We start from the raw sequence: 15,460 nt of genomic DNA, 5'->3' as shown, positions 1-15,460 counted from the left end.
AAACACACAAAGGAGTTAAACTGAAGCGTTTCAAGACACACCCCTTTGCTGAGCTGCCTGTGAACCACCTTGAAATATTTTCCACTTTCGGAAAGTTTAGAGATCAGCAATGCATAAAATGGCATTCAGATGAAAAGACGGATGGTAATTGTACAAAATTACTAGTTTGAAGAGAATTAATGAAACTCTGTATCACAAAACAAAGATTTTTTTTTAAATCTGTGACCTTATCCACTTTATGGCATTATTGTAATACTTCAGATTTATATTTCTATTAATTATAGGTTTTCATTTGTCTCTGTACATTATGAACCTCCACCTGTCAATATGTATATGACATGGTGTTTTTTTATATGCTGGTTTTGTTGCACATGAAGTCAGATATGTGTCATTTTTAGTGTTACACTAAACTGTTCAGTACACAGAATTGTGATCATCAGAATAATGATAGGAAGTATTTGGTGTATTAACTACTAAGCATGGGAACATACTAAGTCTTCAGAGTAATCTTTTTAAAAAAATTATTAAATTTATTGGGGTGACATTGGTTAATAAAATTATGTGGGTTTCAGGTGTACAATTCTATAATATGGTACATCATTGGTATATTGCATTGTGTGTTCACCCCCAGCCAAGTCTCCTTCCATCAGCATTTACCACCCTTTACCATCCCCTACCTCCCCCACCTCCCTTCCCATCTGGTGATCACTATACTATTGTCTGGGTCGAGTATTTTTTTCTTAAACTAAATTTTAAAGTTAGACAGAAGTAACAGTCTCAGTGGATTATTTCAAGAAAGAAAGAAAGAAAGAAAGAAAGAAAGAAAGAAAGAAAGAAAGAAAGAAAGAAAGAAAGAAAGAAAGAAAGAAAGAAGGAAGGAAGGAAGGAAGGAAGGAAGGAAGGAAGGAAGGAAGGAAGGAAGGAAGGAAGGAAGGAAGGAAGGAAGGAAGGAAGGAAGGAAGGAAAGAAAGGAAGAAAACCATAAATTGAAATGATATTCTGTACCAGTCACAAAAAGGAGGTTATATAAAAGTTTCATGCTCGTATTTTTTAGAGCAAGGAAACTTATTTTTAACTAACATCTTCAGCTTATTTAAGAGTAAAATTGATAAATATGCTTCTATCCTTGCTCCTAGGAATAATTTTAAAAGTGAGATATGTTTGTCTGCTCTCAAGCGGAATACTGCCTATGAATTTTAGAACAGTTCCTGTATCTTTTTATTTCTTTAATCTAAAATTGATATATACTTACTCAGTTTCTCTGAAAATTGGAACTTACACTCAATGCAAAGTTTTCTCGAAAATAGGTAAGTCATAGTCTCAGGGTCCTTAGGTAATTTATAGCTCAGTTAAGAAAGTTTTAGATAGAAGATTTTTTAAATGCACACCAAAATTAGAACATAAAATTGAAACAGTTCAATATTTTCTAGATATGTAAACATCCAGATAAATCATCTGTGATTTAGGTAAGGGAGATATTGGTTTTTAGAAAAGATGGTTAAAAAAAAAGTTACAGGACTAAGAAACAATTGAAAACCTGTGGAAGAATTTGTTAATTCAGCTTACTATATTCAGAGAAAGTACATACTAAATAATATTTGAAAAGTATTTTATTATACAATGAAAACTGTAAACATGGATACACATTTTGACCCTTTTTTTTAAGTAGCTTTATGAACTTGGATAATTTTTATCTTTGCAAATGGGGCATTTTCCACATCTCTTAAATTATATAAAATATGTATTATTTTCTCTTTATGGAACAGCAATGACATCAAAAACTTAAGCCAATATATAGAACTTTATTTTAGTTTTTAACATATCAATTTGTTAGGGAACACTCAATTGTATGCCCTTAAAAAGTGTTTGTTGGCAAGAATGAAGAGAGAATACAAAACTGTATGTAATGAATGAAAGAGTTATGGAAAACAATGTATTATGTATTTTTATTTATTTATTTATTTTAAAATATATCTTTATTAATTTCAGAGAGAGGAAAGGAGAGGGAGAGAGAGAGATAGAAACATCAATGATGAGAGAGTCATTGATCGAGCCCACAACCCGGGCGTGTGCCCTGACCGGGAATCGAACCCTGATCGCCTGGATCCTAGGTTGGTGCTCAACAGTTGAGCCACTCCTGGCTGGGCTTTATGTATTTTTAAAAGTTCAATCAACAGGCATGTATACATTTTACATTTCACCTTCAAAATGTTTACCTTTTTCTTTGTTTTATTGAATATTTAAAATATTTCTTTTGTTAAAAATTTTCAATAAATAAAAATCAGTCATATATATATATATATATATATATATATATATATATATATATATATATATTACTGGGGAAATTGTGAGTGATTTATGGTTTTAATTCTATCCTGGAAATTCTTATGTTGATATTGTTAGTATGGATCTTCTATCTGGAATAAGATACCTTATAAATATAGATTTTTGTGCATTCTTCTTTAATTTTTATTTTTATATAATAAATAAAAATATTTAAAATGGATTTTTGTTGTTAACACCAGCAATTTGCTTTTTTTGTGCTTAAATTGAAAATTCTATGAAAATGTAATATAATAACCTTGGAATGCATTCAAGTCCTTCATCCTCAAAAGATACTGTAAAACAACTGCCAGGGAAACACTGCATTAAATCATTTAAATAGAGCTAATTGTTTCCTAACATCACCACAATAAACATCTTTTCAAAGTGAGAGCAATCAAGTATAAATACTAAACAACAGAATGTTTATAAAATATCTTTAATCTATAAATAGAGCTTTGTGTGAAAGAGGAATGCTGACACTAGTTTATTCCATAAGTGAAGGTTTTAAGTAATTCTACTGCAAATGAATTAATTGGAATATTTTTTATTTCTATGTAATTAGATTTCATGCTTAAAAGCATAAAATGGGGAAGATGACCTGTTAGCAAGCATGGAAAAACAAATTCTCCTTCCACTGAGTAGCATCCAATGTCACCGGCAATGCTGAGTAAAGCTGTGGGTTTCATTCTGTAAATCATGATTAAGTTTGAGTGTGATTCTTTAATGATGTCAAGCAATGAATTTTCTTCTGGTGTTCAAGCAATAGGACAGGTCCCTGTGGTGGGAACATATGTCTGTTTTTAAAACTGCTGATTTGAAATGGGGCCTCTTCAACTGTTCTCATTAAAAACAACCTTTTACAATGACTTCGTGTTTTCCTTCTAACAATATTATTTTCTAAAATGAATTTACTCTCTGTTTAAGAAGTCGATGATAGTCCTCAGAGGTGGCTTCTTACACACTAAATTCATCTTAGAAATTTATATTGTTAGAAGGAAAACATAGAGTCATTAAAAAAGATTGAAGGGAAGCTTCCCACACAGTCCTGATAGAGAAAAGAAAGCAATCTTAAATCTTGTTTTTTCTCCTCTCACTGATGATAGGGTGCCAATAAGTGCTGATTATAATGGTGGTTTTTAGGAGGTAGACACCTGTTAAGGAGGAACTGGACTGTGACCATCAACTCATTTCCCACACACCGCTAAACAGCTATTCGTTTCTAATGACTTGGCCCATGTTCATTCCTAAGCCAGTAGTTCTAATGCGACCCAGCCTGGTATTGCACTATTTAAGTTCCCCTATATATAAGAATGAAACAAAATTGAAATGATCTGTTTTGAGCAGAAATACAAAGTGGTATGTGACATCATAATAAAATTAAAAATAATTTTGACTAAAATATTATGAAATATGTGTGTACTCTTAATGATGTCATATTTATGTGTAATTTTATGAAGAGAGGCATGCATGAATACATTGCAGCATTGCTGCAGACCTCTTGGTACCCAACAGTGTTGCCGTGCACATGCACACTCCATGGAGTTTCTATGCAGTATTTCTCCATCACAGATCTGGACTTATTAATAGTTTAGTAAAATATCTTCACTGGCATCTTATTTGTTATCCTGTCTAAGCATGGCAATCAAAGCCCTCCTTTAATTTGTCCAGTCTGTTTTTCTAGGCTTATCTTCAAATGTCTCCACCCTTCTCCACATGCACATATATCTCTTTCCAGTTGTAGCAGACAGCTAACTGCTTCATTACAGGCTCAGCACTTTCCCAACTCTATACCTTATCTCATATTACTCTCACTGAATAAGTCCCCCCATAAGTCTGCTTAGAAAAACCTTATTAGTTACTCCAAGTCCTATTCAGGTGTCTCACGATATATTCTTCCTCTGCCCTCTTCTTCAGAATGAATATCTCCTTCTTTAGCACTCACATAGCAATTTATGCCTCTCTCGTGTCATTGATCAATCATGTGAATATTTTGCTCTCTAATGACTAAGTGCTTATATTCCTAATTGACTGAATTCCCTGGATTCTCAGGCTGTACCCTTAACAGTTGGTCAGTCAGAGACAATCCCATGTTTTAACATGAATGGGAACAAATACGGGCCAAGAGTGATATGGAAAGGGGTGGGGGCAGTAAATAGAGCCTACGCAGTCAGTTGGTACGAGAGAAAGCTCTTAAAATAATTTTTGATTATATTCTTACATTCCTTATGGTTCATACTGCTTTTTTGAAAATATTTTTTACCTCTCTCTTAACTCAATACTTATATCAAGTATTACAATTTAAAATTTTTTGTTGAAATGTGTCACTTTTGGAGACTTTTCTCAGGTGGAAAATCTGCTCTTTCCTCTCCTACTCTATATATTTTTTAGTCCCATACTACACAAATATGATAATGGAGACCCAGAGAGGCTTGTTGAAATGCTGTATCTGAATAAATAAGTCCAACATCTCGATGAAAATAAAATCCACTATGATTTTTCACATTTATAAACTGAGATACAATCTAACAACTGGATAGCAATATGCAAATAGACTTTCTGTGATTTTAAGCAGCTTTCCCTGTAATTCAGATATGCACAGTGCAGGAAGTCTCCTGTGCTTTCCACACATGTCCAATGTAATTGTTATAAATCTGATATGAAACTGTCTCTTTGTCCCAATGCTAAAAATAGTACTATGGGAACTAAATTGGGCTGGGAGGAAGAGACTAAACATATCAAGAGTTTTCAGAATGAGCCCAGAGGTTTTTTTTCTATACTTCTAATTTGGAACTGACATTGGTGTTAAGACCCTAGTGCAGCAATTTTCAACCAGTGTGCTGCAAGAATTTTTAAAACATGCAATACCTGACTATTTAGTTAGGGGCACTGACCTCTTTTCCCTTAGACTGTCAAATAAAAAAAATGATAACAGCCAGCACAAGAATAGCCGCCTGGTGTGAATCCGTGTCTTGAACCATAAATATATAGGTCATATAATACAGTTGCATCTTATTGGTCACGTCACATAATAAGGTTGTATCTGATTGGTTAATTCTTGGTACCAGAAATCCATATAGGCGCCTGATTTTTGAAAAAGTGAATTTGGAGCAAAAAAGGTAGGTAATTACTATTATTATTTTTGTAAATTAATCAAAATTGCACCTATTTTTTGTCAGATCAGCAAAAAAAAAATAGAGTGTTTTTGTGTGTGTGAGTGCTGCAGAATTTTAGTGATTAGTTTATGTGTGCCATAATATGAACTGCCCTAGTGGGTCAGTTTGAGCCCAGACAACCCTGGTTTATGAAGAAGTGAAATGACCTTTGGGTTATAGCTAATCAGCTTAATAATATCTGCATCTGCTCAGTCTTACTGCTATTCCTAACCTCGGTTAGGTTCTTCCTTTGCACCCCAGTCTCTCGGCATGTAGGTTCTAATCACATAACCCAACTCACTCTTTTGTGTCTAAGAGGTATTTCAAACTGTTGATCACGTTTCTTTCTTTTACACTACTAAAGTACTCTGCCCATGTGGATATCCCCTTTTTCTGCTCTGTGACATTTTTGGAGTTTAGTAATCTTGCCATGCGTTGCTTGGCTGTTAGTCCTGAATTATTTATCTTTGAACCTCACATCATGGTTTTGATTCTTTATTACTGTCCTCCAGTAGCTCTTTTATTTTTAAAAATTTTATATACATACAAATATACATTTTATATGTAATATATATGTATATTTTGCACCTGCCCAACAAAATTGTCCATTCAGCATTTATTCATTTCACAAGTCTCTATCCTAATGCTTATCTGCCTCCTTGTTGATCCTTTAGTGCCTGTCCTAAATTTCATTCCTGTTAGTATCTGCTAGCACACAATTGGTCATTAATATGCTCACTACTAAGAGGTGTGCTTCACTGTCACATATAATTGAATTTAATAGGCCCTCTAGAAATTTATAAATAAGGAGTAATTCAGGTCTAACTCTTATCTTTTAATTTTCAGGTCCCAAGTCAAATTAGCAAGAGAACTTAAGAACCAGTAATGAACAACAGTTATTTTGCTAACCAGATTGCCTGTAGTTCCTACCATTCCTATACATCCTGGCAATCATGACATTTAAAGCCTATAAATTCTCAGTTATTCTTACTAAGGTTTAAAAGGGTTATTGTAAAATATTATGATCAGTAAATAATAACCCACCATATCTATTCTGGCTCTTAACTTTTTAAAATTTATTTACCATAATGACTCAAAGTTTTAGGGGAAAACATGAAAATACATTTTTGTCCTTTACACTTCAGCTTTACTGATTTTCTGCAGAGTATCATTTTATATGCATATATCTTTGAAGACAGATCAATGTGAAAGTTCTCTAAGTTTATAAACTTTTAATTATGGTAGGTCTTTCACATGGTAAATATTCTTCCACATATTATTATTTTGTGGGCTCTTTCTTTGTGCCTATTTTTAATCTATCTATTGCTATTATATAAATCACCCCGAAACTTAGTGGCAAAAGTAACAACCATTTATTTGCCCTTGATCCTAAAATTTGGGCAAGGCTCATATTTGTTCCCTGTGATTGGTTGGGGTCACTCATGCAGTGCATTTGCCTGGGCACTGAATTATTTGACTGAAGCTGAAATATTTAGCATGTTTTAGCTCACAAGAAATGTGTCTCAGTGGCTATGCCTGGAACAGCTATGGGCTGGACAGACAACTCTTTTCTTTTCACTGCTTGGCTTCTATAGGAAAGTAGCCACACTTACTTACATGGTACCTCAGAGATCCAAGAGATTGAAAGGTATAGCTACCAGGCCTTTTCAGGGCAAGGCGTGGAACTAATTCAGTGTCAGTACATTTTATTGATTGAAAATAGATCCCAAGGCCAACTCAGAATGTGAGAGGGGAAACAGAGATTTCTTACTGGAGGAGTGGCATCTGCATGCAAGAATGGAAGAGTTCAGGTGGCCATCTTTGGGATTTATATATCAGTGTTCAGGATTTCAGCTTTAGCTACATGATTCCTGTTACTGGTTATAGTTTCTACAAAGCAAGAAGATTTGGTAATAGGCAAGCTCTGTAGATTTGAAGTTATAACTCTAAGATCATAAATCCTAGAAAGGTGGATGAGATGGAAACATTTTTAGATGGTGCAAGGTATATTGAAGTCCCAAAATAAACACTATCTGAGTGGCAGAGAAGTCAGCTGAAACTTTAGAGTTTTGTGGAAAAAGAAGATGAAAGGAAAGCATTGAGGGGGAAAAAAAGTAGGTAAAGATAATCTCTAAAGAGTTAGAACAGTGCCTGCCTTATAGTTTAAACAACTGAGAAGAGAGGCAGTTTTCCCATCAAAAGATATTAATAAAAGAAATAGCCACATGATATGTTCTAGAGATTTATGGTTCACATTGTGATTTTTTTGGAGCCTCTGTTGCTTCCAGAAGTGTTATTCACATTGTTAAAAATACAGTGGAAGTGAGATAAACTACGTTTGTAATCTTAAAATTTTAGCTTGCTTTAAAATATGAAATCTTATCTTATTTTTGGAGGAAGATTGAGGAGGTTGCTATCAATGAGTAAAAGTAAATGGAAGGACTTATATAAGGCATTTGAAATAGGATATAATGTACACATTATAGCTCAGGGAATTTGTGGAATCCTGATATCAAACAAATATACAACACTTTTCAGAAACTGAATTAAGGAACACTCCCAGACCATTAGGATGGTGTCCAAAACTATTTCTGCTATATGTATTTTTTATATTGCAGTTGAACCATCTTTAATCAAATAGTATGTAATTCTATCCCAGAATGATTTGTATTGAACAATTTCTAAGAAATGATACTAAAATATTGGTTTTATTTGTATATTTTTAACATTTTAATTGAGATGTAATTATGTACCTTAAAACATTTAAAGTGTATAATCCAATAGATTTTTGTATATTCACAAATTGTGCAATCATTACATTAGTTTATTTATAGAACATTTTCATCATGCCCAAAATAATTCTGGTATACATTAGCAGTTACTTCCTATTGATACCCACCTCCCCATACTCAGGCTAGGGAACCACTAATTTATTTACTTAGGTATTTACTTCTTAAACTATTTAGAGTTTTAGCTCTTACATTTATGTCTATGATACATTTTGAGTTAATTTTTATGTATGATGATAGGGAGGAGTTCCAATTTTTGTTTTGTTTTTTTGCTTGTGAATATTTAGTCATCACAGCACCATTTGTTGAAAAGACTATTTTTCCCCCCAATTGAATCAATTTGGCATTTTGTTGATAATCAGTTGGTCATGGATGTAAGTCTCTATTTCTGGATTCTCACTAACATTACATTGATCTATAAGCCTGTCCTTAAAACAGTACTGCACAGTTTGAATTACTGTAGTTCTCCAACTTTGTTCTTTTTCAGAAGCGTATGAGCTGCTATGCATCTCTTGCATTAACATATGAACTTTTAGAATTAATTTGACACTTTATTCACAAAACGTAGTGGACATATTTACATGGATTTTGTTGAATCTGTAGACCATTTGGGGGAGTATTGCCATTTTAATAAGATTGAGTCTTTTAATTCATGAGCAAGAAATATCTTTCTATTTGGTAAGATTTTAATTCCTTTCATCAATATTTTGTACTAATTGCATTTCTTTTGTTAAGTTTATTCCAAGTATTTCACTTGTTAATGCTATTGAAAATAGGATTGTTTCCTCAATTTCATTTTTGTATTTTTCATCAGTACAACTGAGTTTTTAATTTTATCCTATAGACTACAATTCAGATGAACTTGGTTATTAGTTCTAATATTCTAATATTTTTAGTGATTTCCTGAGGATTTTCTATGTATAAGATCATGTCCTCTTCAAACAGTGATCATTTTGTGTCTTACTTTCTAGTTTTGATGACTTTTATTGCTTTTCTTGACAAATTGCCCTGGCTAGAACTTCCATTACAGTGTTGTATAGACGTAGCGAGAGTGGACATCCTTCCTTAATCCTGATTTTAGAGGGAAAGTTTTCAGTTTCACTGGGAACTATGATTTTAATTGTGAGATTTTCATAAATACCCTTAATCTATACCTTCTATTCCTAGTTTGACTATTTCGATAATTAAAAAAATGTTAGATTTTGCCAAATGTTTTTTTTCCGTATGATAGAGATGATCACGTGGTTTCTAAACCTTTATTAATATAGTCTGTTATAGTGATTGACTTTTAAAAAAAATAATTTAACCAACCTTGCCCTATCCGGTTTAGCTCAGTGATTAGAACTTCAGCCTGCAGACTGAAGCGTCCTGGGTTCCATTCCAGCCAAAGGCAAATACCTCGGTTGCAGGCTCAATCCCTGGCCCCAGTCCTGGTGCGTGCAGGAGGCAACCAATGGATGCGTCTCTCTCACATAGATGTTTCTCTCTCTCTCATTCTCTCTCTCTCTTTCCCTTCCTCTCTCTGTGAAAAGCAGTGGAAAAAATTTCCTCAGGTAAAGATTAACTAACTAACTAACTAACTAACTAACTAAATAAGTTTAAGCAAACTTTCATTCCTCAATAAATCCCACTTGGTCATGCTGTATAATCCTATTTATACGTTGCTGGAATCTTTTTCCTAGGATTTTCACAGGACATAATTTGTATGTAGTTTTCTTTTCTTATATATTCTTAGCCTAGTTTTGGTATCATTTTTGCTTCACAGAATTAATTGGGAAGTATTCCTTCTTCTTTATTTATTTTTATTTTTTGGAAGATTTTGTAAAGAATTGGTATTTATTCTTCTTTAAATGTTTAGTATAATTCCCCAGTAATGCCATGTATACCTGAGCTTTACTTTTGGAAGAATTACTTATCTTTAATCCAGCTTTTTGTCTGCTATCGATCCCTACAGATATTATATTTCCTCTTCAGTCAATTTTGGTAGATTTTTGTCTTCTTGGGATATTTCCAGTTCAATTAGTTTATCTATTTTGTTAGCTAACAGATGATGCTCACTGTATTTTCTTATCATTTGAAAAATTATTTTTCCCATAAGTTTTGTAGTAATTACCCATGTTCCTTTCATGATTTTAATAATTTGAGTCTTATTTCTTTTTTCTTAGTCTAGCTCAAAGTTTGACAATTTTATAATATTTTGTTTTTCAATGCATCATTTTTTGGTTTAATTGATAGTCTTTATTGATTTTCTGTCTTCTATTTCATTTATTTTCACTGCTCTGTCTTACTGCCTTCTTTATGCTTGCTTTAATTTTAGTTTTCTCTTCTCTTTCTAACTTCTTAAGGTCTAATTTTCTTAACTTCATTGAGTACTTTTTAAATTCAGTTTTTATCTAAGCAAAGTTGGCATAACATCTTATTTTGTTTATTATTAATTTCAGTTGTACAATATAGTGATTTGACATTTTTATACCTTGCAATGTTATCACCCCACTAATGCTAGTAATTATCTGTCACCATATAAACTTATCACAATATTCTTGACCAAATTTCCTTTCCATTTTCACGCATGCCCCTACCCCCTCTCTTTTGGTAACCATCCCTTTGCTCTCTGTTTCTATGAGTCTGGTTCTGTTTTCTTTGTGCGCGAGATTCTCTTTTCTCCACAACCTTGCCAACATGTTGTTTACATTTTTAAAATAGCCATTCTGACTGGTGTGAGGTGATATATCACTGTAGTTTTGAGTTGCATTTCCATGATCGTTAGTGATGTGAATCTTTTTATCTGCTGTTGGCCATCTATGTGTCTTCTTTGGAGAAATATCTTCATGTCCTCTGCCTGTTTTTTAATTAGATTGTTTATTTTTTTGTTATTGAGTTGTATGAGTTTCTTACATATTTTGGATATCAATCCCTAATGGACTTATCATTTGCAAATATATTCTCCCAGTCAGTAGTTTGCCTTTAGGTTTGTTAATGGTCTCCTTTGTGTGCAGATGAATTTTAGTTTAATGTAATCTCATTTGTTTATTTTTTCTTTTGTTTCCATTGCCTGATGGGACATGTCCAAAAGGATATTACTCAGAGTGATGTCAGATAGTTTACTTACTATGTTTTCTTCTAGGAGTTTTATGGTTGGTTTCAGGCCTTACTTTTAAGTCCTTAACCCATTTTGAGTTTATTTTTATAAGGGGTGTAAGAGAGTGGTCCAGTTTTATTTTTCCATGTATCTGTTCAATTTTCCCAGCATCGCTTGTTGAAGAGACTGTTGTTACTCCTGTATATAGTTATGTCTCTTTTGTCATAGGTCAGTTGACCATATAAGTGAAAGTTTACTTCTGGGCTTTCTATTATGTTTCATTGATCTATGTGTCTGATTTTGTGCCAGTACCATACATTTTGATTAATATAGCTTTGTAGTATAATTTTAGGTCAGGGAGCTTGATACCTCCAACTTTGTTCTTTCTAAAGAATGCTTTGGCTATTTGGGGTCTTTTGTGATCCCATATAAACTTTAGGATTATTTGTTCTAATTCTGAGAAGAATGACATTCCTATTTTAATAGAAATTACATTTAATCTATAAATTGCTTTGGGTAGGATGATCATTTTAACAATAATAATAATTCTTATCTATGAGCATGGTGTATCCTTCCATTTATTTGTGTTCTCTTCAAATTTTTTCTTCAATGCCTTAAATTTTTTAGAGTAGAGATCTTTTACCTCTTTGGTTGTTTATTCCTAGGTATTTTATTGTTTTTGATGCAATTGTAAATGGAATTGTTTTCTTCATTTCTCCTTCTGATTGTTTGTTGTTAGTGTTTAGGCACATCACAGATTTCTGTATATTAATCTTGTATCCTGATACTTGACTGAATTTTTAAATTTATTCTATTAATTTCTGGGTGGATTCTTTAGGGTTTCCTGTTTATAGTATCATGTCATCTGCAAATAGTGACAGCTTTACTTCTTCCTTTTTTATTTGGATGTCTTTTTATTTCTTTTTCTTGTCTGATTGCTGTGGCTAGGACTTCCAATACTATGTTGAATAACAGTTGTAAAAGTAGGCATCCTTGTCTTGTTTCTGATCTTAGAGGAAAAGCTTTCAGTTTTTCACCATTGAGTATGATGTTAGCTGTGGGCTTATCATATATGGTGTTTATCAAGTTGAGGCAAGATTCTTCTATACCCTATTTGTTGAGAGGTTTTATCATAAATGAATGTTGAATTTTGTCAAATGCTTTTCTGCATCTATTAAGATAATCATGTTTTATTCTCAGTTTTGTTAATGCAATGAACCACATTTGTTTTGTTGATGCTGAACCGCCCTTGCATCCCTGGTATAAATCCCACATGATCATGGCGTATAATTCTTTTAATGTACTATTGAATTTGGTTTGCTAGTATTTTGTTGAGATTTTTGGCATCTATGTTTATCATGGATATTGGCCAGTAATTCTCATTCTTTGTAGTGTTTTTGTCTGGTTTTGGTATCAGGGTAATGCTGGACTCACAGAATGAATTTGGAAGTGTTCCTTCTTCTTCAGTTTTTTTGGAATTGTCTCAGAAGGATAAGTACTAATTCTTCTTTAAATGCTTGGTAGAATTCACCTGTGAAGCCATCTGGTCCTGGGCTTTTACTTGTTAAGAGTTTTTTTCATTTTATTACTGCTTCAATTTTATTGCTAGTAATTAGTCTGTTCAGATTCTCTGTTTCTTCCTGGTTTAGTCTTGGAAGGTTGTATGTTTCTAAAATTTTATCCATTTCTTCTAGATTGTTGAATTTGTTGGTTTATAATTTGCTCATAGCATTCTTTAATGATACCTTGTATTTCTGTGATGTCAGTTGTAATCTCTCCTCTTTTATTTTTGATATTATTTATTTGTGTTCTCTGTCTTTGCTGTTTAATGGGTCTTGCTAGAGGCTTACCAATTTTATTTATCCTCTCAAGGAACCAGCTCTTAGTTTAATTCATCTTTTCTATTTTTTTCTATTTTCTATTTTGTTTATTTCTACTATGATTTGTTTTTGTCAATGTTGTTGTTAATCCTCACTCAAGGATTTTTTTCCATTGATTTTTAAAGAGAGTGGAAGGGAGAGAGAGAGTGAGGGAGAGAGAAAGGAAGAGAGAAAGAGAGAAACATCAATGTGAGAGAGACACGATTGGTTGCCTCCCTCACCAGCCCCCACCAGGGCCCGGGATGAACCTGCAACCCAGGTACGTGCCCTTGACCAGGAATCCCAACCCTCAACCCTTCAGTCTGTGGGCCCATGCTCTAACCTCATAGAAACATTGTCCAGGACTCTGCTCTGATTTTTGTTATTTCCTTCCTTCTGCCTAGTTTGGGTTTTGTTTGTTCCTCTTTTTGTAATTTCTTTAGATGTAAATTTAGATTGTTTATTTGGGATTATTCCTGCTTCGTGAGGAAGACCTGTATAACTATAAACTAATCTACTGTCAATTCCTTCTTATGTACTTTTCATTTCAGCTGTTGTCCTGGGCTTTTACTTGTTAAGAGTTTTTTTCATTTTATTACTGCTTCAATTTTATTGCTAGTAATTAGTCTGTTCAGATTCTCTGCTGCACATTTCAGCTGTTGCACATTTCAGCTGTTGTATTCTTCATCCCTGATTTTTTTATTTTATTTTTTACAATTTCTCGTGAGCATCTTTAGGACCATTTCTTTAAACTCTTTATTAAGCAAATGATTTATCTCTATTTTATTAGGGTTTTTCTCTGGCGCTTTTCTTTGTTCTTTTATATGGGGCATATTTTCTGTCTCCCCATTTTGTTTGGCTTTCTGTGCTTGCTTCCTTGCCCTTCTAATCTGGGTAGGGTAGCCTAATACAGTGGGGCTGCTCCTTGCACTCATGGCATGTGTACCCTGCTGCTTAAACTGTCTGTGAACCTAGCAGGGTTTGGGTGGGGTTGTTCAGAACTTAGGTCATAAGGCCCCACCAGCTCTGCCTCCTCTCTTGTTGGGACAGGCCTATATGGGCACACCTCAGCACTTTGCTATTTCTGCTCACTTTCTGAACAGTACAGATCACTGGTATTCAGCCAAGGCCCTTTCACTTCACAGGCAGCCCCTACATGCCCACCCCATTGCTTAAATTATCTGCAGTCAAAGCAGGGCTGGGCAGGGCCCTTCTGTGTGCCTGAGTCTCATAGGTCAATGAGCTCCTCCCTTTCTGCAGTTGGGGCAGCCTTGTGTGCCTGGGCACTGCTGTACTTGGTAGCTTTAAAGTCACTCTGGAACAGTGCATGAACTGCAACAACCTCCTCAGTCAGCACAGGTCAGCCCTGCTTGAGCGCCCTGTTGCTTTAATGGCATGCAGAAGCATAGGGTCTGGGCAAGGCTGCTTTGTTTGCCTGCCCTTCTCTGACCTTGTTCGGGTGGGGCAACATTACTCCCTTGCACAGCCAAAATTTTGTAGTTCTGAACTCTGCCAGGGCAGGGGAGGAATTCCCATATGGCGCGGGCAAAGCAACGCCTCACTCCCTCTGCACAGGCAGCCCCCTGGTGTGGGCACCCCCAAACCCCTCCAACTGCACTTTTCTGTCTGCCCAGCCCCACTGGTGCCCCACTATCTCCAAACTTTCTCTAGACCGAGCAGTGTTGCGTGTGGGTGCCGAAGTACTTTGTCAGCTTCCCGTTCTTAAGAGAGAGACCCCCGCTTGAGCACACAGTAGCACCCCCCTCTCTCCACACTTTCTCTGGACATTGCTGCCCTACGGGGTGGTAGTGCGGCATTCTGTTGGCTCTGGATGCTCTTCAGGCCCGGAAGCCCCTTGTGTGTGCAGCCCAGTGGGATCATGAAGGAATCTACCTGCTGCACCTGGTGGATCAATCTGTGGGTGAAGGGGCCCCTTGTAGGCACCCTATGGCACTCTGCTGTTTCTGCTGGGTTTATCTCCGACCCAGGGGCCTGAGGACATGCTACAGTGCTGGGCAGGTATGCCAGAGAAGCTGGATGGAGGTCCCACCCACTGTCCACCTCAGCCTGGCTCCTCTGGTCTTTGGTTGTTCCTTCAGCTTCCATAGAGTTCTTGTGGTTCCTTGACCTTCTCTTTGCAGTTACTATCTCTTGCTTGTTGTGCAGAGGCTATTAAATTGCCTCTCAGTTGTCTCTCTGGAGAATTTGCTCTGAATATAGGTGTACATTTGATGTACTTTTATGAGGCAGCAA

This window comes from Miniopterus schreibersii (assembly GCF_964146895.1).
Source record: "Miniopterus schreibersii genome assembly, chromosome: 3".
Taxonomy (NCBI): Eukaryota; Metazoa; Chordata; class Mammalia; order Chiroptera; family Miniopteridae; genus Miniopterus; species Miniopterus schreibersii.
The sequence above is the reverse complement of the archived record's forward strand: the minus strand, read 5'-3'. Positions refer to the sequence as shown.